This window comes from Rhinatrema bivittatum, chromosome 3, assembly GCF_901001135.1.
Source record: "Rhinatrema bivittatum chromosome 3, aRhiBiv1.1, whole genome shotgun sequence".
Taxonomy (NCBI): domain Eukaryota; kingdom Metazoa; phylum Chordata; class Amphibia; order Gymnophiona; family Rhinatrematidae; genus Rhinatrema; species Rhinatrema bivittatum.
In genome coordinates this window covers 372,128,061-372,152,798 of record NC_042617.1, presented here as the reverse complement: position 1 = coordinate 372,152,798, position 24,738 = coordinate 372,128,061, and positions in this window count along the sequence as shown.

The window sequence follows — 24,738 nt, the reverse complement described above, 5'->3', positions numbered from 1 at the left end:
ATCAAGGCAGGCAGCTGAAGACGGAATCGGTGAAACGGACCAGGATCAAGGCAGGCAGCTGAAGACGGAATCAGAGAAACGGACCAGGATAAAGGCAGGCAGCTGAAGACGGAATCGGTGAAACGGACTAGGATCAAGCAGGCAGGCAAGGAAGCAGGAACTGGAGAGCTGGAACAGGCAGGCAGGAACGCAGGAACCAGGAGACTAGCTGGAACAGGCAGGCAGGAGCGCAGGAAACAGGAGACACTGGAACAGCAGGCAACTAGATACAAAGCGACCACGTTGCAAGGCTCAGAAGGGAGTCAGACGCCGAGTTAAATCCCCCTCGGCGTCTGACGTCATCCAGGAGGCGGAGCTGGGTTTTCGCGCCGGAGGCCCTTTAAAAGGGCCTCCCCTGTGCGCGCGAGCCCTAAGGGCGGGGCCCAACTCCTCCGGCGGCGTCTCCCTCGTGGGAGCGCCGCCGACTAGGCCCCAGCTGCCGCGGCGGCGTCGCGTCCGTGCCGCACTCGGGACCCGGGAGCAGGTAGGGGGTTCGGTCGCACTCCTCGCGACCGAAACCACAACACACACACACGTTCTCTCTCTGTTACGATTCAGTGAATCGGTGAACCCTTGGGCCACAACGATAACGTGTTAAAGGGCTTACCACAGTTCCTCATTGACGGAAGATGGACCTCAGTGACAGTAGACAGGTGACGGGGTTGTACCAGTGGAAGCAGCGGCTAGGCTGCCAGTAGTCAGAGGAACTCAAGACAGTACAGTCGAAGGCAGGCAGCTGGCAAAGCAAAGTCTTGGTCCGAAGCAGGGTCGAAGACTGGCAGCAAACAAGGCAGGGTCCAAATCCAAAGCAGAGTCAAACCAGGCAAATTCCAAATCCGAAGCAAGGTCAAAGGCAGGCAGCAGGCAGGTCAAGGTCCAAATCCGAAGCAAGGCACAAGACACACCAAGCTGGGCCTATTGCAAGGCACTGTGGATCCCTCAGAGCCACCTTAAATAGTCCTGGGCAGGAAGTAGTCCCTGGGAGCTTCAATGTACTTCCTACCACAGTTCCTTTAAGTAGAGGGAGGAGCCAAGCGCCGGCACCTCATTGGGACTGAGGCCTTCCCTGCAGGAGCAGCGGTGCTGGCTCCCTGCCGTTTCTGTCGCTGACGATGGTGGCACAGAGAGCGTTGAGAAGACCCGCATCCGCTGCTGCTGGCGGCAGCCTGAAGAACCCGAGGAGACCTGAAGCGGCCGCGATGCAGGGGCCCGGCTGCTGGCTCCCTATTGGGACTGTCGGTGCCGGTAAGTGCGGGCGGCAGTGGAGATCGGCCACCGCTGACCGCAACACTCTCTCTCCCACAGGCAGTCACACACATGTGCGCAGTGGCAGGTGCTGGATGGCTGAGGCAATAGCATGTTGGTTACATGTGGAATGAAGTGAAATTGAAATTGAAAGAGGTGCCAATGGTTCCCCCATGACATTGCCTAATTCATTCACTCCCTCCACAGAGTGACCCCCCTGCTCTGTTCACTTCTTCCTCCCCTTTCCCCAAGTGATCCCGGGTATGTTTAGTTTATTCCTCCCCACCAAGTGATCCAGATCTGTTCACTTCTTCCCCATGGTGTTCCCTGGCGTATTCACTGCCCCCTCCTGAGAATCCCCGGTTCAATCGCTCACACGCCTATCCTAAAACAGAAAGAGGAGATTGGGGCTCTCCAGCTGCTCAGGCGCTGTTGCGTTTGGGCATGGCGACTCCCTCCGGGCCTGATGGTGGCTTGCTGCCACGGCGTCTCCATGCTGCTTCTTCACGGCATCCCGGACTGGCTCGATGCTGCGGATCTGCCATGTTCCTGATGACGTAGGGCGTGTGTGCGCGCTCCGAAGTATTACCAGCAAGGGAGCAAACCTCAGGGGTGTCCCCCTGTAATGACGTCATCCGCTTCCAACATAAAAGGTATTCACTCGTGCTTACAATTCGAGTTAGCAAGGATTCCTCTACGCTTCTCTGCCTCCTCGTACTTACCAGGGGTACCCACTCCTCGGGGGCCTCGCTCTCTTTTCTCTATTTCAGATTGCAGATAGGAACCGGTACTCGCTCCTCGAGGGCCCATCTTCCTGAATACTCTGAAGATTCTCTACTGCCTGGAAGCTATCGCAGATACAGACAATCGTGAGTTGCCACGGCTCTCTCAGAGCTGTCCCTGGAACCAGGTACTCGCTCCTCGAGGGCCTAACTCTTTCCAGCTACTGAGCCTCTTTAAGATTCTATGTGAGATTGTTATCTACCTCTGGCTATGTATACAGCATACTCATTATCTATAGTCTCCCTACAGCTCAGCAACCCTGGGATTGCAGTTCCAGTATCTGAGGGACTTCAGCCCTGCCGGGCATATCAGCTCACTACTGCCACCTCTGATGGTTCTACTAACCTGTCTAATAAAAGAACTATCTGTGTCTGTTTCCATACTCAAGCCTAGCCGGTGGTCCCTCTCAGGATATCCTCCTGGGGGCGCTGTCATTTGCCATCAACCCAAGGATTCACCTATTTACTACAGTGTACTCACTCCTCCCACTTCAGGAGCTGAGTATAACAGAGTACTAGCTCTCATCTAATGACTCCGCCCATCAGAAATCAGAACCATAACAAATTGCAACTCAGCACGGAGATTATAACAGAGTGCTACTCCTCCCCTCGAAGGAGCAAACCTCTAACAGACTGCTAACTCCTCCCTCCTGGGGAGTTCATTCATACAGGTTGCTAATTTCACACTCTAAACCCTACAGATTGCTAACTCCTCCCCTCTGGAGGAGCAGAACCATAACAGGCGCCGCCTCCTTCTTCCTCCCCTTTGGGGTCCCAGTGTCGCCCTTTGAATCACATGGTTCTAAAGTGCAACAATCAGGCCCTGGCAGGGGAGGAAGTAGGACATGCCTGAGCAGCTGCATGCCCCCCATTTTTCTCCTCCTGTTTTAGGATTGCAGCGGGTGAGTGAAGGAATCTGGAGGGGGAAGGGGGATTTGTCACCAATTCTTTTGTTTCTTCAGCTCATCCCCTGCAGTCTGGCAGCTGGGGTCCTTGCCCGCCCCCCTTGCTATGTCACTGCTGTATGTTCTACAGTCATAGAACAAAATTGTGCTAGCCTCAGGGCCAATCAAAACCCCTAATTTTGGAAGAGTCTACCATCCAGTTTGAGAGAGGAGGTGGACGTATTAAAATTTCGGAAGGCTTTAAAAACCTACCTGATGAATGACATTATCCAGCAAGGTTAATGGATTTATGGAGGTTTCTCTGTTATTCATGAAGAAATTATGTACTTAATTGTTTTAATATATGTTGTAAATCACTTAGGAAGATGGAATCTGTTAGGCGATAAATAAATTATTTTAAATACATAAATACATTTAAAACCAGGATCGCTCCTTCTCTTATCTACTTTCCAGATCCATTCACTTTTTCTCTCTTCACCTATTGTTCACGTTGATGTTAATGTTATTGCACCACTGTTTACTGTAAACCGATACAATATGATTGTTATCATGAGTGTCGGTATAAAAAAGCCATAAATAAATAAATAAATAAATAAATAAATCAATCTATCTTGGGAAGATGCTAACAGACCTCTTGAAGGGTGATGCTTATGGGGAAGGTCTGGGGAAGGCGGGAGTGGACAGGTGATTTTGTTGTTTTGGTGGCTGTGTATTCTTGTTGATGTTGATTTTCCAAAACAAATTAAAAAAGAAAGTTGTTTCATTTTGTTTTGAAATGAAATGCAATAATTTTTTTTTCAAAACAAATGTTCATCCCTACTACTGAAGTCAATAATGTGTCTATCCATAAAGATAACATTATTTTAGTAGATGGCATATTGCAGCAAGAACTGTACTTTCTTTTGACTAAACATTTGAACATTTAAAAACTTCCGTTCTCACATTTTCTTTAAGCAATGTTTTATTAGAGACTTTATTCAATATAATACACATTGTTCTTGAAAGCAAAAACACTGCTCCCTTTGATTAGTTACTCCTGGAGGAATTCTGTGGAAAAAAAATATAAAATTCTGCGCACAAAAGTTTAAAATTCTGCATACTTTATATTGATCAAAATAACAATATAAATTACAGTCTTTTAGTAATTAATTTAAAATGTAATACAGAAAAAGTTATTACTTAATGATGCAGAGTTTTAAATATTTTGAGCAGAATTTCCCTAGAAGTACAGTATTAAAGTGTCCCTTCCACCCTATCTCCCTACTCCCCTGACCACTCTTCTTTTATTTTGCCCTTTCAGGCCCCAACTGCTGTACTCTTCACTATGTCTCTCCTCCCCCTCTAGGCTCAACCCCTTCCACTCATCTCCACTTCCAGAGTTTAACCCATCTCTCAGTACTGCCCCTCACACAAGCACCCTCTCTCCCTCTCTCTCATGGGCATATATACCCCTCCTACAGGCTCCCTCGCTCTCTCTCTTGCACACACACACATACACCCTCACACAGGCTCCCTCTCTCTCTCGCACACACACACACACACACACACACATACACACACCCTCACTCAGACTCCCTCTCTCTCTTGTGCACACACACACACACACACACACACTTTCACCCTCATACGAACTCCCTTTCTCCCTCTCTCTTTTTCTCCCGCACACACACATCTCTTCATACAGGCTCCCTCTCTCTCACTCGCACATATACACACATTCTCTCACATAGGGTCCCTTTCTCTCTTAAACACCCACCCACACAGGACCTCTTTCACTCTCATGCATACACTCTCTCCCAGGCTACCTACCTAACTCTTTCTATCTCACATACCCTTGTACACTGGCTTCCTCACTCTCACATCCATACACCCCTACACACAGTCTCTATCTCTCTCACATATATACATTCCTTCGCACAGCCTCTCTTTTACTCACTCACATACACACACCCTCACACAGGCTTCCTCTCTCACAAACACACATGCACCTTAATGCCCTCCTGCACAAGTCCTTTTTCTCACATACCAGCTCCCAGCCTCACACATTTACACACTCTTTCACAATCTTGTCATATAGATTCCTTCTCTTTAGCACCCACACCCACATACCCTTACAGATGCTCTCTCTCTCTCTCACACACACACGCACACACACCTACACACTGGCTCACAATATTACACAAACACCCACTCCTACACACAGATTCATTCTCAGTTTCACTGGGGCCTGTTCCATCTTCACTTCAAGCAGGATGGGCTCCACTCGCAGCTTCTGGGGTCTGCAGAATTCTTACAACTGCCAGGGCCTGCACCATCATCACCACGAGGGGGATAAGCTTCACTTGGGGCCACCAGGGCTTGCACTATCTTCACTGTGAGCGAGATGGGCTCCACTCATCGCACATCTGTGTAGAAAATGGAAATTCTGCACATGAGGGGAGTTCTATGCAGAATTCCCCCAGGGATAATTAGGGAATATATAAAGACCTGTTTTGCGAGGCACTTTTAAGAAGCTGATTTATCTGATTGGAGAGTAACTCTAGAACTGCTGCCAAAATTCCTGTTAATGTTTTGGAGACAGTTGCAGGAAGCATCTTAAACCTGAATTCAGATATTAATTAAGGTCAGCTGCTTAAAGCTGTTTAATTACTCTTCTTAGGTATTTATTTTTTTTACTTACATTTATTGATCACTTACTGCCAAAGCTCTAAGCCATTTCCATGTCAAAATATACATAATAAATTCTGGCTCACAGTAGGCATAGGTAATGAAAACCCCATTAGGATTTCCTAATACAATTCTAAATATTTATTATTTAATTAATCAATGATAAGATTTCTGTTAGAGATTTAGATTTTCTTTTACTTTTTCCTGATAAGTGAGATTTTTGTGTTAATTATTTTGTAGGGCTAGTATCCTTTGTAATATTTTTTGTTTATTAAGAAATATTGGAGATTTTTTATCATAGGCTCTTTTTGGCATATGCTGTACTGGTTCAGATCAAAGGTCCATCAAGCCCAGTATCCTGTCTCCAACAATGGTCAATCCAGATCACAAGAACCCAGCAGGATCCCCAAAATTAGATCCAGTCCTTCTTGCTCAGAGCTAAGGATAAGCAGTGGCTTTCCCAAGTCTACATGCCTACTAATTATTATGGACTTTTCCTCCAGATACTTGTCTAAATCCTTTAATGTACTCTCTACCTAACTTGACTGAAGTTAAATGTGACTCCTCTTACAGTGATATAAATAGTAAATTTACATATTGGCTTCTGCAGAGGTGCTCTCTTTCTTTCTCTCTCTCTCTCTCTTTCTCATGCCCGAACCGGCATGTGTGATAAAAACCCTTTTGGTCAGTAACACACAACTAAAACCAGCACAACACATGAAAAAAGGTATAGTTATCTGACGTTAAAACCCACATTGCTATGTGTTACTCTATCGCGTTGATGTTAGGAGCTGCTCATTACCATTAACTCTGCTCAAATTCCTCCCATTTGCATAACTAATGTGACATTTGTATATTAGCATGCTACCGTAGCATTAAGACCCTAATACGAAATGATAAATGAACCAGTTAGCTGGATAAATCCAACTTATCTGGCATTAGTAGCATTTGAATATGGAGCCCTATGTAACTTACTATTTAGAATGGTTTTTTTTCTTTAATTGAGTTGCTAGGTGTTACACAAAATATACTCTAATCCAATCCCTCATTTCATCTAGTTAATTTTAACAGTTAATGTTTTTCATTTACTCTTTCAGTCCAAGAGCAGCATCACCAGTATGCATATGTTAATTACAAGCCTTCGCTCAATACCTCTCAGCAATATGCCTGATAGTCAAAATACTTGAATAAGGCTAGTGGGTAAATCAGTATTCTGCTTATTATTCAGTTTGAAACTTGAATATGATTATTTGCAATTAAAAACAAAGACCAAGACTGAATGAATCTCTACAAACCATAATGGAAGTAGTTTAGTGGTTAGAGTAATGAGCTAGAAGCAAGTAACTTGTGAGTCTATGTATCAAGGTTGAAGGCTAACATATGTGAAGTGAATGTTAACCAATATGTATGTATCAAAGAACCCTAATGCAGCAGAAGCTCTAAAACACAACTATATTAACATAATTATTTATTCATTTTGATTTTTATAATTAATGAGGGTCATATTTTATTTGAGGACTGTTCTTTTTTCTGTATCATCTATTGGCTACTATGATTTGAGAATGTAAAGTATTTGAATTGATTTTTCCTCCAGGAATTTGTCTAAACCCTTTTAAATCCATCTGGGACTGCTTTTACTACATCCTCAGGCAACAAATCCCACAGTATAATTGTGTACTGAGTGAAAAAATACTTTATCTGGTATGTTTTAAATGTGTTATCTATAACCTTCATGGAGCGTCCTCTAGTCCTAGTTCAAGAAAACAAAGAGGTAGGCGATCTATAATAGCTGTTGGGATGGAATATTAATTTTTATAAGGACTTTATAATTTTTACTTTTGGCATGTTGTGTATTGATTTTATTTTGATCATTTTTGTCATCATTTTAACATTAACAGTATTATTTTAGTTTTAATCAATATCTTAGATCTTAGTGATATTTAAAAAGGGTTTTTATTTTTTTATAAAAACTTTTTAATATTTATAAGATCTTAATGATGTTGTAAATTTTTGTATTTGTTGTTTGTAAGAATGATAGATATTGATGATAACTTTGTATGATTGATTTTTGTTTGGTTTGCTTGTAGCCCCTGAGGCAGCGGCTGTTGAGCTGCAAAACTCAGCCTGAGTTGGGCATTTTATGAACACGTCTCTGCTTTAATAAACATTGAAAAAGATCAAGGCTCTAATCCTAGTTCTACATGAAAGGGGAAATAACTATCCCCTTTTTCCTCATAGGGGAGCAGTTTCATGCACTTTATCATTTTTGTTGTCCTTCTCTGCTAGTTCCACATTATTTTTTTCCGATGGGGCAACCAGAACTGCACACTATATCCATACTGTACCATGAATCAATACAGAGGTATGATGATACTCTCTATTTTATTTTACATTCCATTTGGAATTATCCCTTATATTCTATTTGCTTTTTAGACTGACACTGCACACTGAGCTAAGGATTTCAATGTTTTATCTATAAGGACTCTCATATCCTTTTTCTGGGTGATGACTCCTAATCCAGAACCCAACACTATCAATATTAAATTTCATCTGTTATGTAGATGCCCGGTCCCCTGGTCTTGCAAGGTCCTTCCAATCTACTCATGTTTTAACAACTTTGAATACATTTTGTATTATCTGAAAAATGTATCACCTCACTCACTGCTCCCTTTTCCAGATCATTTATGAATATGTCCAACAGTACAGGGCCCAGTAAAGAACCCTGGGGCACTCCACAATTGACATTTTTCCACTGGGGAAAACTGATGATTTAGTCCTGCTCTCTGTTTCCTGTCTTGTAACCAGTTACCAATCCACAATAGTTACCAACCCCTGACTTTCACATTCCCTGAGGAGTTTCTCTTGAGGGACCTTATCAAATACCTTCTGAAAATCCAGATATGCTATATTGACCAGTTCACCCTAATCCACATTTATTTATTTATTTTATTTATTTAGTGGCATTTCTATACCGACGGACGTTGGGAACATCTCGTCAGTTTACAAAGAACAAAACTAGCAACAGGCTTTACATGGAACAAGTAACAATAAGAACAAGGAATGCAAGGGTAAAAGGGAGACAGTGAACGAATGAACTAGGGAGGATAGGGGTGCAGGGAAGAGGTGAACTAAAAAATAATATAGATAATATTACATATTTTCAAGGAGGCAGGGGAGATTACATCAGTATATACAGTTCATTAGTATATACATGTTTATTAGCACCTTCAAAAACATCTATTATATTGATAAACAGACTTGGATTTGCCAACAGGCACATTATTGCCTGTGGCATGGGGGTAGGAAAAGATTTATTGCAAAAACATGAATCCATCTCTGTCGATAAGGCACCAGGAACAAAGAGCTCCCTGCTCTCTGGAGGCGAGAGTGCAGGCCTAGAGGATCTGAGGAAGACCAAGATTCAGGGATTTAGTAAAGCAGACCGACTGCATTCTAGCAACCCCTTTGCTGTTTTTGAAGAGCAAGGTCACCTGGAAGGAGATTATCATCACCTCGGTGTGGCTGGAAGTGATCCAGTATCTAAGTCCTGCCTTCCAATTCATGCATTATCCTCTCACACTGAGGATGTGTCTCGGGGGGGGGGGGGGGGGGGGTGGGTGCTCAGGAGGGAAGGGCTAGGTCTGCCATTTTATTTGGTAATTCAATCATTAGTACTGTATATAGCTAGGAGACCGATGGGCCTGAGGATCACTTGGTAATCTGCCTGCCTGGGGCATCACCTAGACAGGATTTTAGAGAATGCTGGGAAGAAGCCGGCTGTCATGGTACAAGTGACTACTAACAACAAAGGATGGTGCAGAATAGGGATGTGAATCGTTTTTTAACAATTTAAATTATTGTCCGATAATTTTAAAATCGTCATTAATCGGTAAGGGACTCGATACAATTGGAATTCCCTCGATTTATCGTGAAAAATCGTTAAATCGAGTACGGGAATTATTTGGGGGGAGGGCGGGAAAACCGGCACACCAAAACAACCCCTAAACCCACCCCGACCCTTTAAAACCAATCCTTTACCCTCCCCCACCCTCCCAAACCCCCCCAAAATGTTAAATTACCTGGTGGTCCAGTGGGGGGGGGGGGGGGGCTCCCGGCGCGATCTCCCGCTCTCGGGCCATTGGCGCCATTTTGGCTACCACTGATAAAAATGGCGCTGATGGCCCGTTAAAAAAAACCCCACCCCGACCCTTTACAAATTACTTCTTTGCTTCTCCCGCCCTCCCAACCCCCCCAAAAACCTTTTACATATACCTGGTGGTCTAGTGGGGGGTCCGGGAGCCATCCCTTCAATCATACCCTCGGTGCCGGTGCCGGACTGGTTTCAAAATGGCGCCGATCGCCTTTGCCCTCACTATGTCACAAGGAGCGACCGTCGCTGTGACAAAGTGAGGGCAAAGGCGATCGACTGCCAGTATGGCACTGATTATAGTCAAAAATGTAACAAGGAGATATTGAAGTTGTAATTATTGTATTGGAAAATCTGTACTAAAAACCTGAGGAAGCTCAGAGAGAGTGAAACGATTAGGATCCTATATTGTTGGGCATGTATTTTAATGTGGTAAGAAAGGTGAGAGTGAATGTGGGGGATAATTGGGAGTTTTAATAATTTGGTGGTACATCATTTCACATATGAAAGTTTTTTGTATATGACTAGTTTGAATAAAGATTTGAAATAATATAAAAATAGTTTCCTTTATGTTTAAGAATGTAATAGGTATTAGAAAACTGAATTCCTTCTGTGGGACAATAAGAAGATGCCAACATACGCCATGATGAGCCTTTGCAAAATGCAAGGTTATACATGTTAATCTTTGCCCCATCCCTTTTCTGCCTCCTTATTCTTGACACATGCACAGGTTTGTACGATTGCTTCTCGGCTTCTTAAAATTTGCATTGCTCACACGCACATATGTCCATTTTTATGTAAGCAACCCCTTTTAAAATTGACCTGTATATGAGGAAATCAATATATCTCACTTACTCAGCTAAGTATTCATGTACCTGCAATATAATTCTAACCATGGCAGCCAGGGCCAGTGCACGAGTATTTTGATGTCCTAGTCAAATCTTCAGTCATGTACCTTCCCTCCTCCAAATTACCTACTGATGGCAGCTTCAACATAGCACTTCCTCTTACCAATGGTGGTGGCTCTGGCACTGTGCACCTCTGGGCCTTGCAGTGGCAAGATTTTACTGCCCCCAAAATTTTGGCGCTCTAGGCAACTGCCTACTTTGCCTAATGGAAGCACCATCCTTGATGGCAGCCACAGCTGGTTTCGCCTCTATAGTTATTCATCTCTCTCTATGCAGACTCAGTAGCCATGGGTTGATTTTTTGGGACAGACTTTTGCCTCAGACTGTTTGACCCCATACAGATTATGGAAACACAACAGAGTTTACTAAAAGCTAACAGTGTGGTCTGGGCAAGAAGTGAGAACTGCAGAACCAATAGCCATTAACATGAATAGAGCTCTGCAGCTGCTGAATGCATTTATGCCTGACAGAGGAAATAGGTTTCGCTTCTTTGTTTCAGCCTTCAAATAATAACTTTCCCTTCCCTTTCCCTGCTTACTATCTAGTTAGGTAAATGAATTCTAAAAACAAGGAGTGCAAAGCAGTTTATAACCAATCTGGGGCTTAAAATGAAGTTGAATAGCATGTGTGTGCCCACATGTTCCCTCGTGTCTATGAAGAGAGTCTGAAGAGCAATTAATTGTTCTGCAGAGCCAAAGAGAGAAAAAGCAATACTATAAAGCCTTACCTTGCTGAAAATGCCCTTGAATCTTTGCTACTGTATACTTTGCAGGGTGTGATACCTTTTATTGGACCAGCATAAGGATTATTCAAAGCTGTTGTACATGAGGTTTTGACACTCCACTGATCCCTTCTTCAGGTGCCAGATATTTTTTGCTTCCATAAAATCAACTGATTTCCAAACGCATTCATTGCAAGAAGGGTTGCTATATTCCCACTTGCTTTGATAGGCAGAATTTCAGTGCCTTAAGCCTTCTACTTGTAAGCGTCTCTGCCTCCTATTGTGCACTTGATTATTCTAGAGCAGAAAGAGAAAACTAAAGTATATAGGTAGCACGAGCTACTTGGTGTGAATAAGAATATTGCAATTAAGATTGAAATAGTATGGTAGAAATGAAAGCACAAAGTGCATGAGGTTTAGCAGCACTAGCAAGTGAGCTACAAAAGGACGTTAAACACAGATGGCAATGTCAGATTCTCGAAACATAACCACTAGATTGCTTAAATAGCTGCCTTTTGGGGTTTTGCATCCTGAGTTTGTTGAAGTGGCTGAGCAGAGAGCAGATATTATCTATGATTTATAGTTACAGAGGGAGATGGGCTATGATAACTGGGAAAATAAATGTGAAGGTGGGGGGGGGGTGAATAAGGCCATTTTCATCTCTCTAGATCGGACAAATGGTTACCTACGTGACAAAAAAAGAGAACAAAAAAAGTGTTGATCTAAAGCCTCCATTACGTCCAGCGATGTACCACAGACTGTGGGAACTACTGATCATATCTTTTGTGTTGTGAGGGACATTCTCACTGCTAAAGTACCTGGTTTGTCAAAAATGAACTAATGTCACTTTGCTCTTCCCTGTTTAATATGCTGTCCCTAGGAAGAAAGATTCATTTCTCAACCTTATCTACTACTACCATTATACTAATGAGCAGCCCTAAACCCTGAAATAAGAGGCTATCTAACATGTCTCGTATGCATGCAGCCAGCTTCCTAGTCACCATTTCACCTTTCCTGTGGCTTGAGCATGGCCAATTGCATGGCTGATGGAGGTTAAGGGGGAGGGGGGGAGAGAGAGAGAGAGGGAGCACAGTGAAGTACTTGCCAATCGGAGCCTGAAAACTGTGAAATTCAAGCTCAGCTTACACTCAGTCTGCACGGCAATCCAATGGATTTAAAAGCCATTTCCGGCAGTTCTTCACTGTTTTTTCAAAAGCCCAAAGTTCAATGAACTGCAAGGGGGAGAAGGATTTATCACCAATGATGCCTCACACATCCCCATCAGATCCATCCTGGTTATGCCTGGAAGAAACAAACCTGTCAGCCCTGACTCAGGATGGCACTATTATCACTGGATGGCACCTCCTTCTATGAGGACATTGGCTTCCTGTGGCACAGTGCTTTAATTTCTATTATGGTTATGAGGTGTTGGAGTGGATTCTTGGGTACTGCAGTGATGGCCACTCCCATGGGGAGGAGCCCCATGGGGAACTGCAGTACTAGGCTAGGCTCTTACACACAGACACAGAGAAGTTGTATTTATTGTACAGCAGGGTATACTGTCCGAGGATCTGGCAGCAGTGAAGCTAGCTCCAGCAGTAGTAGTCCAGGGATCCTCAGCAGAGAGGACCCGTCTCACTCTTGATGGATGAAGACAGCGATGTGAACAGGAACAAGTCCTGGATGTAGAGCGCTGAAGATTGAGGTGAGATAGACTGATAGGTTAGTACTCACTGAAGCAGAAGCTGTAAATTTGGAGTTCCTGGCAGGCAGAATTTGTAGAGTGGCAGGCACCAGCTTAGGGAGAGCAGGCCCTCGAGGAGCGATTACCTGGTATCCCAGGATAGGCACCTGAAAGAAAGTAGAAGGACCCCCAAGAAGCAGGTACCCAAGTTAGAGTCGAAATACCCAGAAGGGCGGTGAGAGCTTCCAGCGGCAACTAGGAAGTGGCAGAGTAGCTTAGACCGGAACATTACAATCCGAGTCCTTGCTAACTCAATTTGTTAGCAGACGGACAGGCTAAATACCAGGATGTGCTGACGTCACTTGGAGGGGACGCCCCCGAGGTTCCTGCCATGACGTGGATAAAGACATGGGTGGTGTGTGCGCGCGCACCCTAGGAGGCTCTTAGAAGAAACATGGCGAATGCCATCGCCGTTGCCAATCCGGGGATGCTGGGGAAACGGCATGAGAATGCGGGGGCAGCCAACCTCCCAAGGCTTGAGGAGAGAGAAGGAAGAAAGGTGAAGCATAGAGGTCGAAGCCGTCTTAGACCTACGGATGCAACAGTACCCCCCTTCAAAGGGCCCCCTCCAGACCTCCTACCTGGTCTTGGTTTTTGAGGATGTGATCGATGAAATTGATGAAGCATCTCTTTGTCCATGATATTAGCCATTGGTTCCCAAGAGTTTTCTTCTGGTCCATATCCCTCCCATGACAGAACATATTCCCAAACTCTGCCTCTCTTTCTTACATCAAGGATGGCATCAACCTTGTATTCAATGTCTTTTTCTGCATCAACAGGAGTTGGATCAGGTGTCTTGGTGGAGAACTCGCTAAGAACAAGCGGTTTCAGCAGTGAAACATGGAAGGCATTATGAACCTTCATAGCTGGAAGAAGTTTCAGACTATAGGTGAGTGGACACAACCGTTGGAGAATAGGAAAGTGTCCGACAAAACATGGAGCAAAGCGAGCAGATGGAAGCTTAAGTCTCAGATGTTTTGTAGAGAGCCACACTTTAGCACCAGGCTGGAATTCAGGTGCCTTGTTATGGTAAGCGTCATAGTTTCTTTGCTCTTTGTCCTGCTTGTTGGAGCATCTCTTTAGTCTTCTTCCAAAGCTGCTGTATATCTTTGGCAGTAGATTGAGCTGCCGGGAACGACACAGAAAGTGGAAGTGGTAAAGGTGGTAATGGTTGTCGTCCGTAGACCACTTCAAAAGGTGTAAATCCAGTAGATGAAGCTGGATAAGAATTGATGGCAAATTCAGCCCAGGGCAACAGTTCAGCCCAGTCATTCTGTCGTGATGAGACGTAGGCTCGGAGGAACTGTTTGAGAGTTCTATTCATTCTCTCCATTTGGCCATTTGACTGTGGATGATACGCAGAGGTGGTCAAGTGTGATGTTGAATTTCTTATACAAGGCTTTCTAGAACTTAACTGTAAATTGAGCTCCTCTGTCAGAAACAATGTATTTAGGCATGCCGTGTAGGTGAAAGATGTGACTGATGAATAACTTAGCAAGTTCCATGGCTGATGGCAAGCCATGGAGAGCCACAAAGTGAGCCATCTTTGTGGCTCTCCATGGCTTGCCATCAGCCATGGAGAGCCACAAAAAAAAAAGTTAAAAAAAAAAAGTTAAATAAATAAATAAAATCTGTTGCAATGTGTTGGAAAGGGTTGAAGCAGGCCCCAAGGGCGTCTAGGCGGAGGTTTATGTCTGGCACAAAAAGAATAAGGGCGGTGAGAGCTACCAGCGGTAACTAGGAAGCGGCAGAGTAGCTTAGACTGGAGCATTACAATCAGAGTCCTTGCTAACTCGATTTGTTAGCAATCGAAGGGCAGGCTAAATATCAGGATGTGCTGATGTCACTCAGAGGGGACGCCCCCGAGGTTCCCGCCATGACATGGATAAAGATGTGGGTGGCGTGCGCGCGCGCACCCTAGGAGGCCCTTAGGAGAAACATGGTGAACGCCTTCGCCGTTGCCGATCTGGGGAAGCCGGGGAAGTGGCAGGAGGACCCAGTGGCAGCCAACCTCCCAAGGCTTGAGGAGAGAGAAGGAAGAATGGTGAGGCACAGAGGTCAAAGCCGACTGAGACCGACTGATGCAACAATTTCAAGTTGGTTGCATTGGTCTATAAAGTTCTTTGAATAGATGGTTCTCAGTATCTTGTTAATTTGCTGAAGTTCTATATTCCCTGATGTTCTCTACATTCTGCAGAAGAGCTGCTCTTAAGGTTGATTTCCCACAAAAACCAGCAGCCAGAAACGTGTAGGTGAGCACTCTCTGTGGTGGGTGCCACACTGTAGAATTTACTCCCTACAGAAATTCAAGAAGCACTGGATTATACAATTTTTAGAAAGACATTGAAAGCGGTTTACCTTTTGCAGGCCTTTCCTGTTGGCTTGTAGGCTTTTCCTGTTTCCACTTAGGTCCTATCATTAAGTAATGATTTAAACTGAGGTTTATAATTTTATAATTTTTTGATGGTTTGTCTTATATTTCAAGTTGGTTGCAAAATTTGTCTTATATTTCAAAAAAAGGTATATATATAGGTATATATATATACTTATATATATTTATATAGGTATATATATATACCTATATAAAAAAAAAGTTTGTCTTATATTTCAAGTTGGTTGCAAAATTTTAAATTTTAAATAATAATAATATTTCAACCATATATGTTAATCCACTTAGGGGCGGATTTTCAGAGCCCTGCTCGCGTAAATCCGCCCAAAACCGGGCGGATTTACGCGAGCAGGGCCCTGCGCGCCGGTAAGCCTATTTTACATAGGCCTACCGGCGCGCGCAGAGCCCCGGGACTCGCGTAAGTCCCGGGGTTTTCAGAGGGGGCGTGTCGGGGGGCGGGCCCGGACCGCGCAGCGTTTTCGGGGCATGTCGGCAGCGTTTTGGGGGCGGGTACGGGGGCATGGCTACGGCCCGGGGCGGTCCGGGGGCGTGGCCGCGCCCTCCGTACCCGCCCCCAGGTCGCGGCCCGGCGCGCAGGTGGCCCGCTGGCGCGCGGGGATTTACGCCTCCCTCTGGGAGGCGTAAATCCCCCAACAAAGGTAAGGGGGGGGTTTAGACAGGGCCGGGCGGGTGGGTTAGGTAGAGGAAGGGAGGGAAAGGTGAGGGGAGGGTGTTAGAGGATTCCCTCCGAGGCCGCTCCGATTTCGGAGCGGCCTTGGAGGGAACGGGGGTAGGCTGCGCGGCTCGGCGCGCGCCGGCTATACAAAATCCATAGCCTTGCGCGCGCCGATCCAGGTTTTTAGCAGATACGCGCGGCTCCGCGCGTATCTACTAAAATCCAGCGTACTTTTGTTTGCGCCTGGAGCGCAAACAAAAGTAGGCTATTCGCGCGCCTTTTAAAATCCGCCCCTTAGAGCAACTAGTTTCAGATTTGATAGAAACATAAAATGATGCCATTTTTTCATGGATGGCATAGGGCCTGGATCCTAGGGGGCTCTCTGGTCTGCACTCGACCACCAGGAATAGCCCCGAGGCATGGGGCCTGCAACCGTTCAGACCCTTTAAATCTTTGGCCTGGGAATATTGGAATGCATGTTAGCGCCCCAATGCTGCCAGGGTTGTAATTAACTTTCATGAAAATAATATGGCTTGCAATTTTTTCAAGCAAACTGCATTATTTTATTACCATGAAGTTGCCTAGGAATGAGCTGCTTTGCATGCATTTGCAAAGCTTTTGCACGCAAAGTACCTCATTATCATTTTGGCATTTTTTTGCAGGGGGAATATCACTACTGCAAGGTGTTTATCATATAATAACTGCCTAATGCAGCTCGGTAAATGATCTCATTGATTTGATTTAATTTCTTTCATTCCTCATTTTAAAAAAATAGCTGTTCAATGAGGATTGCAACAAAAAACAACACTATGAATACATTTAAAACAGTTTTACAATAAATAATTAGTGACCATTATAATTAAAATTATCCTAAATACATATAGGGGCGGATTTTAAAAGGAGCGCGAATAGCCTACTTTTGTTTGCGCTCCAGGCGCAAACAAAAGTACGCTGGATTTTAGTAGATACGCGCGGAGCCGCGCGTATCTGCTAAAAACCTGGATCGGCGCGCGCAAGGCTATGGATTTTGTATAGCCGGCGCGCGCCGAGCCGCGCAGCCTACCCCCGTTCCCTCCAAGGCCGCTCCGAAATCGGAGCGGCCTCGGAAGGAATCCTCTAACGCCCTCCCCTCACCTTCCCCTCCCTTCCTCTACCTAACCCACCCGCCCGGCCCTGTCTACACCCCCCCCTTACCTTTGTTGGGGGATTTACGCCTCCCAGAGGGAGGCGTAAATCCCCGCGCGCCAGCGGGCCTCCTGCGCGCCGGGCCGCGACCTGGGGGCGGGTACGGAGGGTGCGGCCACGCCCCCGGACCGCCCCGGGCCGTAGCCACGCCCCCGTACCCGCCCCCAAAACGCTGCCGACACGCCCCAAAAATGCTGTGACGACCGGGACCGCCCCCGACACGCCCCCGACACGCCCCCCTCGGAGAACCCCGGGACTTACGCGAGTCCCGGGGCTCTGCGCGCGCCAGTAGGCCTATGTAAAATAGGCTTCCCGGCGAGCAGGGCTCTTAAAATCCGCCCCATAATTCTTAATAAAACCATTCAATACATCCCATAAAATCCTGATTAAATTCTTTGCTCCTTTCATATCAATGCTTCTGAGATGGCTTGCTAACAAAGGTTTTTCACCACTGATTGACCTGACATGCTATCTGAAAATGCTATGTGTGTTGCGCTGGAGGTGGACCCGTGGCCTGGTGCAGGATTGGTACGGCCCTCTGGTCGGACCCAGAGAGCGACTGCCACCAGGAGGTGGAGCACACAAGGAGATAGAGGCTAGCTGGAGCTTCACCAATAGCAATCTGGGGTTTCCGCAGCTTGAGCCCTTGAGTACCCAGACCGCCTGGACTTAGGTGGGCCTTGGATGGTCTCCCGGAGAGGTAGCAGAGGGGTGTGCCCACCACCAGGAAGGGTGTGCGGCTGATGCAGAATAGATGGACTAGACCCGAACTGGAAGCTCTGGAGACCTCAGGGAGGCTCTCCAGGCGAGGCAGGCAGCGCCTGCCGGTCTAGTCAAGTAGAGGTCGCAGTTAGTTTCCAAGCAGGTTGGTCTAGTAGTCTCAGTGGGCCAAAAGAGAGTGTCCAATTGAAGCGCAAGGATCAGAGCCAGAGTATCAGTCCAGGAATAGTCAGCCAAAGCAAGGGTCAATACCTGAGCCAGTCCGAGCGTAGTCAAGGCAAGCAACTGTTGGTTCCAAGTGGCAGGCAGGAGAATGGTCAGGCAGGCAGAGGTCAGTACCAGAGATCAGTCTGAAGAGGTACTACTTGGGAAGGACACAGGAACACATGAAGACACAGGGAACAAAGAGACGCTGGAACAGAAGATGCTGGAACATGAGACACTGGAAGACTCGAGGCAAACTAATACACCAACGGTGTCAACCCGATTGCCAAGGCAAGGTCCTGGGGGACAGGGCCTCGCTTATATACAGGAACTAGGTGTCGTCATCGGGCTGCACCGCGGAGCTGGTTCTTGCCCTTGGCCCTTTAAAGGGCCGGGCGAACTGCGTGCATATGCGCATAGGGGCGAGGCCGGCACCGGAGAGGACACCGAGCCCCGGTGTGGAGCTAGGCTGAAGGTGGAGGACCTGGGAGATGCTGCCGCAGTGCACCACGGACGAGCAGAACTGGCAGCAGCAGCGGGGGACAATGGCCTGGGACCCGTTAGCATTGGAGCAAGGTGAACAGGCCCAGGCGCAGGCCTAGCGCGGACGGGAAGTGCAACAATATGAGGGATCAACTGGCAGTAAACTTGTTTTTTTTTTATAGTAAACATGGAGAAGTTTGGATCCTATAGCAGGAAATGCTTCATGAAGCAGAAAGGAAGGAGGGCTACAAAGGAGAAGAGGAGATAGCGAGAAAAGGGTTTTTGTTTTATATGTGTTGCTGTGTGTTTATATTGTAAATGTGTTGATTAGTTGATTGTAAATTGATGTATTTTATGATTGATTATTTACTCCACATTCAGGGAGTCAGAGATAAAGGAAGGGGCTGAGAAGAGAGGGAGGAGGTGGGTTATTTTTTTTTTTCACTATAATATATAACTGGTGATCTTACTAAATAAATACATAACTACATAAATGCATGCAGTCTTCACAAACAGCAACAGAAACTTGAACTCCATATGCTCAGTCTGCAACAGGAACACTAGCTCTTTTCTACAGGGACACAAGTAAATTATGCACTCTACTACAAAAATCAGAGTACTCATAGCCACATGCTAATATCCTTTTCCTCATAAGATTTCCTCTTTTTTCCCATTGCACAAAGAGTACAAATGTATTCTCATTGGTCTCAGTTATCAACAAATGTTCAGTATTTCACTTAGGCGACTACAGTTTAGGAAGATTTTCAGCTGAATTTAGGGACCTGCATTATCAGGTACTTAATACCCATGCTTCCATTTTTCACCAGCTTTAAGAACAGCATTTCCCAATCAGTGGGCCGTGGCTGAAGTGATGTATGCAGCAGCTGCAGTCTCATTTTTCTATTTCTATCCTGGCCTGTAATACATCCTCCCGCCAGCAGGGGTGTCGGAGATCAGTGCTTATCGGCAGCTTCTCCTGCTATCCCTTCTGCTGGCTCTCCTCTGCAATAAAAACAGCAAGGGGACCTGTAGTCTTGTGAGACCTGCTGGCCGCATGCAGTTCAGATTACAGAGGGAAGCTGGCAAAGGAGGAGGAAGAAGAAGACGACCTTGGTAAGCTTGCTCCCAGATTTCTGCAGGGAAAGGGATAGCTGTAATGTGGCACTGAATGTGGGGGAGAGGGAAGGTAAGGTGATGATGATACCAGGAGAGAGAAGATGATGATGCTTCAAGGACATGAGGAAGAGAGGTGGAGGGAGAAGGAAGATGATGATAATGTCAGGGATTGAGGATAAGGGAAGGTGATGCCAGGAGGTGAAGGGAAAGGGAAAATAAGGTGATTGGCATGGAGCGGGGTAAAAAGAAAAGGAAGAGAAATTGATGATGCCAGGGGATGGAGGCAGATGGAAACTGATAATGATGGCAAGGGGTAAGAGAGAGGGATTGAGGCAGAGGGAAGGTTTTTATTTTATTTATTTATTTAGAAACTTTTCTATACCAACGTTCATGAATAGACATATCACATTGGTTTACATCGAACCAAGGTTAAATTACATCGAACAATGGATATATTGAACAAGGTTAAATTACATCGAACAATGGATATATCGAACAATGGATACAATGAATAAGGGTGAATAAGGGTGACATCAAACAGGGATAGGCGGGAACAAGGTTAGCAAAATGTATATTACATCTAAACAAGAAGTGGAGTGACAGGGAAGGTGATGATGATGGGGGATGAAGGAAAAGAAAAGAGATATGATGTGAGACAGTGGGAAGAAGAAGTAGTGGAAGATGATGATGTCTGGGGGTGGGGGAGAGGGAGAAGATGATGTCAGAGGTGAGAAGGATGGAAGGGGAGTGAAGGTGATGATGATGCCAAGGGGTGGGGGAAAGGGGTAGAAGGAAATGGAAGGAGGTGATGATAATGATATCAAGAGTGAGGAGGTGGAGTATGAAGGAATTGATGATGGGTAGAGGGGGATGGAAGGTAATGATGATGCCTTGGGGAGAAGAATGAAGAGAAAGAGAAGGTGATGATGCCAGCAGATGAAGGAGAGGGACAGAGGAAAAGGCAAGGTGATGATGATGATGCCGGGAAGGGGGGGTGAGGAGGAGAAGAGATATATAGAGAGAAGGTGATGATGCCAAGGGATAGGGGAGAGGTATAGAATGGAAGGGAAGATGGTGATGATGATGATGATGATGATGCAAAGGGTGAGGAGATGGTGAGAGAAAGTGATGAAGATTCCAGGGTGTGAGGAGAGGGGTGGAGGGAGAGGAAAGATGATAATGGGGAGTAGAAGGAGAGGGAAGGTGATGATAATGTGGAGGAGGGAAGAGATGATGGGAGAGGGAAGGTGATGATGATGATGATGATGCCAGGGGTGTGGAGAAAGAGAGAAGAGAAGAGAAGAGAAAGTGATGATGGGGAAGTGGTTGGTGTGCTACAATGAAGTGAACCCTGTGCCAGCTATGCCAGAAATCAAAAGAAGTTGGGTCTCACTAGGGAGTACAAGGGTGATGTTGTATGTATTACCATGCTGCTCGTGGGCCCCAGCCATTAACAGCTTCTCACCTCTTGCCGGCTCTGCAGCCCGACGCCACACTTCATGCTGCCCGAGCACCGCCGAGCATTCCTCCTGTGCGGTGGGAGAGCCACCAACGCTGAGCTCACTTCCTTCTTTGCAGACAGGAGGCCGCTGTCATCTCTGCTGCCTCTGCGGCCTGGGTGCCGCCGATGCCATTGCCTTCCTTGTGGCAGGGGGCCACTTTTGCCCTGCCTGCCGCCAAGCACCAGTCCCGTTCTCTCCGAGGTGCGGAGAGCTGCTGCTGATGCCACCTTCAGCCTTGCCTTTTCTCTCCACACCACAACTGATTGATTTCTCACAGTTTCCAAGCTGGTGTTTAAAATACATGCATCTTCAGATGAAAACAAGCATATGAATAATTACAAAATTGAGCAGGTATATTGCAGCAATGTGGGGACATCCCATCGGCACCTTCTTTAAGCAAAAGCAGAATCCAATTTTACTGACTCACGTCTTTACAAAAGAAACACACATAGCCAAGCTTCAATTACTTTGTTGCCACCAACTGAATTATTAATCATACAGAAAACACATATACTACAAACCACATCAGCAGATGTCCAAGTTTGCAACCATTAGATGACCACACTCTCACACAGAATACGTATACAGCCCCTGAGGCAGCCACACTGTGGCGAAACTCGGCCGGAGTCGGGTTACTTTTATATAATCATTTATTAATAAAATTTTAAACACACCTGGTCATCTGGCATCTATTACATTTTGTCCAACCTGACGGCTTTTATAGATTGCCTTTCTTTTTGTTTTTTGTGTTACGGAAAGGCCTTCCTGGCCTGGAGCTTTACAAGAAGGCCTTGCATTCTGTTACAGAAGGGGAGCGCTAGGAGAGCGGTCCCATCTTGAGGGGATTGTGTGCCCTTGGGCCTCAGCATGACCCCAGAGAACTCCAAGGCAGCACAGAGGGTAGATGAGGCATGTCCCAGCATGGGTGGAGATGGACGGTCTGACCCTCTGCCGGACCTGCATGCTTCTGGAGCCAACACAATGGTGTTGGTTATTGAACAATCCTCTGACCATTCCCAGCCCTTTTGGACCTGCCATAAGGTATCGGCAAGAAGCAGCAGGCCGGACTTAGGATGAGGGCAGACAGAGACTCTAGATGCAGTCTCAGGAACGAGGTACTTGGGTGCAAGGTATTCAGAAGCAGGATCAAGGACTGGGTTGAGACTGCGACGCAACGCGCCCTACACAGCCACGACCCATGGGCTGGTCACGGACCACGCTTGCATGCAATGCAGACTCTAGACGAGGTGTGGAATAACTGAAGCTAGAACATGGCGAAGATTCGCTAGAAGCCTGTACCCAGGCACGCCCTACACAGCCCATCCTAGGCTGGTTGCGGACCACGCTGAAATGGCTCAGGTTCATTCAGAGTCTTTGGCATGGACGGACGCAGTGCAAGGAACCCCGAAGACTGGGACGGAAGCAAGCAAGGATTCTAAGACAACTCAGGACTGAAGTGGAAGTCTTCCGGAGGCTTGTACTTGCGCAGGTGAAGATGGCCTTGTACCATGAGCGCCCTACACAGCCACTACCCATGCGCTGGTCACGGACCACAACATGGCACGCTAGAAAGGAGGCAACGAGGAACCTGGGGTACAGGACATTAGGAACAGGCAAGGGACATCAGGACTGGATCACAGACATCAGGAACATGTGAGGAACATCAAGACAAGACATGGAGCTCTAATGAAGAACGAAGGCCTGACAGAGCGCTGGAAGGCGAGACATCCAAAAGCAATTAACTCCAATGCAAGGCAAGGCAGAACTGAAAGCAAAGTCCTTTTGTAGTGCAGGAAGCAGGCAACTGCCTGGGAGGAGTTTAGATGGGCCACACCTGGCTGGCCCTATAACTAGAGAGAAGAGCTGCAGATCTGCCCCTTAGGAAGAAGGGGTGTGACCCAAACCAGAGAGTCCAGGAGGAAGCAGAGGAGGCTTCAGGCAGGCCCAGATGGTAAAGGAAGGCCTCCCAGGCCATGGAGCAAAACCGGGATAGACTGTCCAGGCAAGGCCCCGGCTTCGGTGCGGCCTCCAGAGAAAAGGTGAGAGGCTTCCTGTGGCACAGCTGCAGGAGGAATCATTACATTTTGGGTCCATTGCGACAGGAGTGTCACCATCAACTCTGTCCTTCGTGGCAAGAACACCGCTGCAGCTATTCTTGGCCCCAGCTTCCCCTAGGCTCGCCACCGCACCTCTGCACAGGCCTGCAGCAGGAAAAGCCTTGCGGCCCTATTTGATGACATCACCGGGTGTCTCCCCTTCAGCCCTATAAAAAGGCTTTTCACCAGTCCCTCGGAGCCTTTGCAAGGAGCCTGCTTGCTCCTGGATTCCTGGTTTCCAGCTCTTCGTTCCAGTAGTCTTCTGAGGTCCATTTTTGCTTCTTCAACGTCCTTTGTTTTTCGTGGGAGCTACTTTGTCTTCGTCCATTGTTCCTGATCTGTCGTCGGATCCTGCTTCCTCATCTGTCCTGTGTCCCGATGTTCCAGCTCTCCGGTTCCTGTCTCCAGATGTTCCTGTCTTTGGATGTCCCAGTCTTCTTCAGATGCCCCAGTCTTCTTCGGATGTCCCAGTCTTCTTCGGTCCCTGTCTCCGGAAGTCCCAATAACTTTGGTTCCTGTCTCCAGGTGATCCTCTAGTTCCTGGTTCCAGGTATTCCAGCCTTGTCTCACCCACCAGATTTCACCTCCAGATGATCATCCTGAGTTAGCCTGAATCCGTATCTGAATCTGAGCCTGAGTCCTGTTCCCGGTCATTAGAGCCTTGTTCTGGTCTGGATCCTTTCAAGCGCTGCCCAGATTCCCTTACTCTTTCTGAGCTTCAGTCCTGTGTTCGTCCCACTCTCTGCATGGCCATGACCAGCCTCTTCAGGTTGTGTAGGGCGCACAGTGGGACAGCGTGGTCTGCGACCAGCCCATGTGGGGCTGTGTAGGGCACGCTGAGGGGAAGTTTCTGACTGAGTCTCCAAGTGCCTATGTCTCGTCTCGTCCAAGTGCCTATGTCTCATCCTTGTGCCAGAGTCATCGCCTGTCCTTGATCTCTGATCATCCTGTTGCACCTGCCATTCCTAGGCACAGGTCTGAATGGGCTATCGAGTGGCCAGAGGGCTACCCCAGAGATAGGCATTGCATTGCTGGGTCTCTTCTGGTGCATTCAGGTTTGGCAGAGGTCAAAGTGCTCCAAGTCTTCAGCCTGTCTGCCCGTGTTTGGATTCGTCTCGCCTGCTTCGGTGCCTCTCCAGAGTTTCCCTATAGGGCCATGCGTGGTCCAAGGGCATAATCTCTCTTGAATGAGCGACTGCTCTCCGGCAC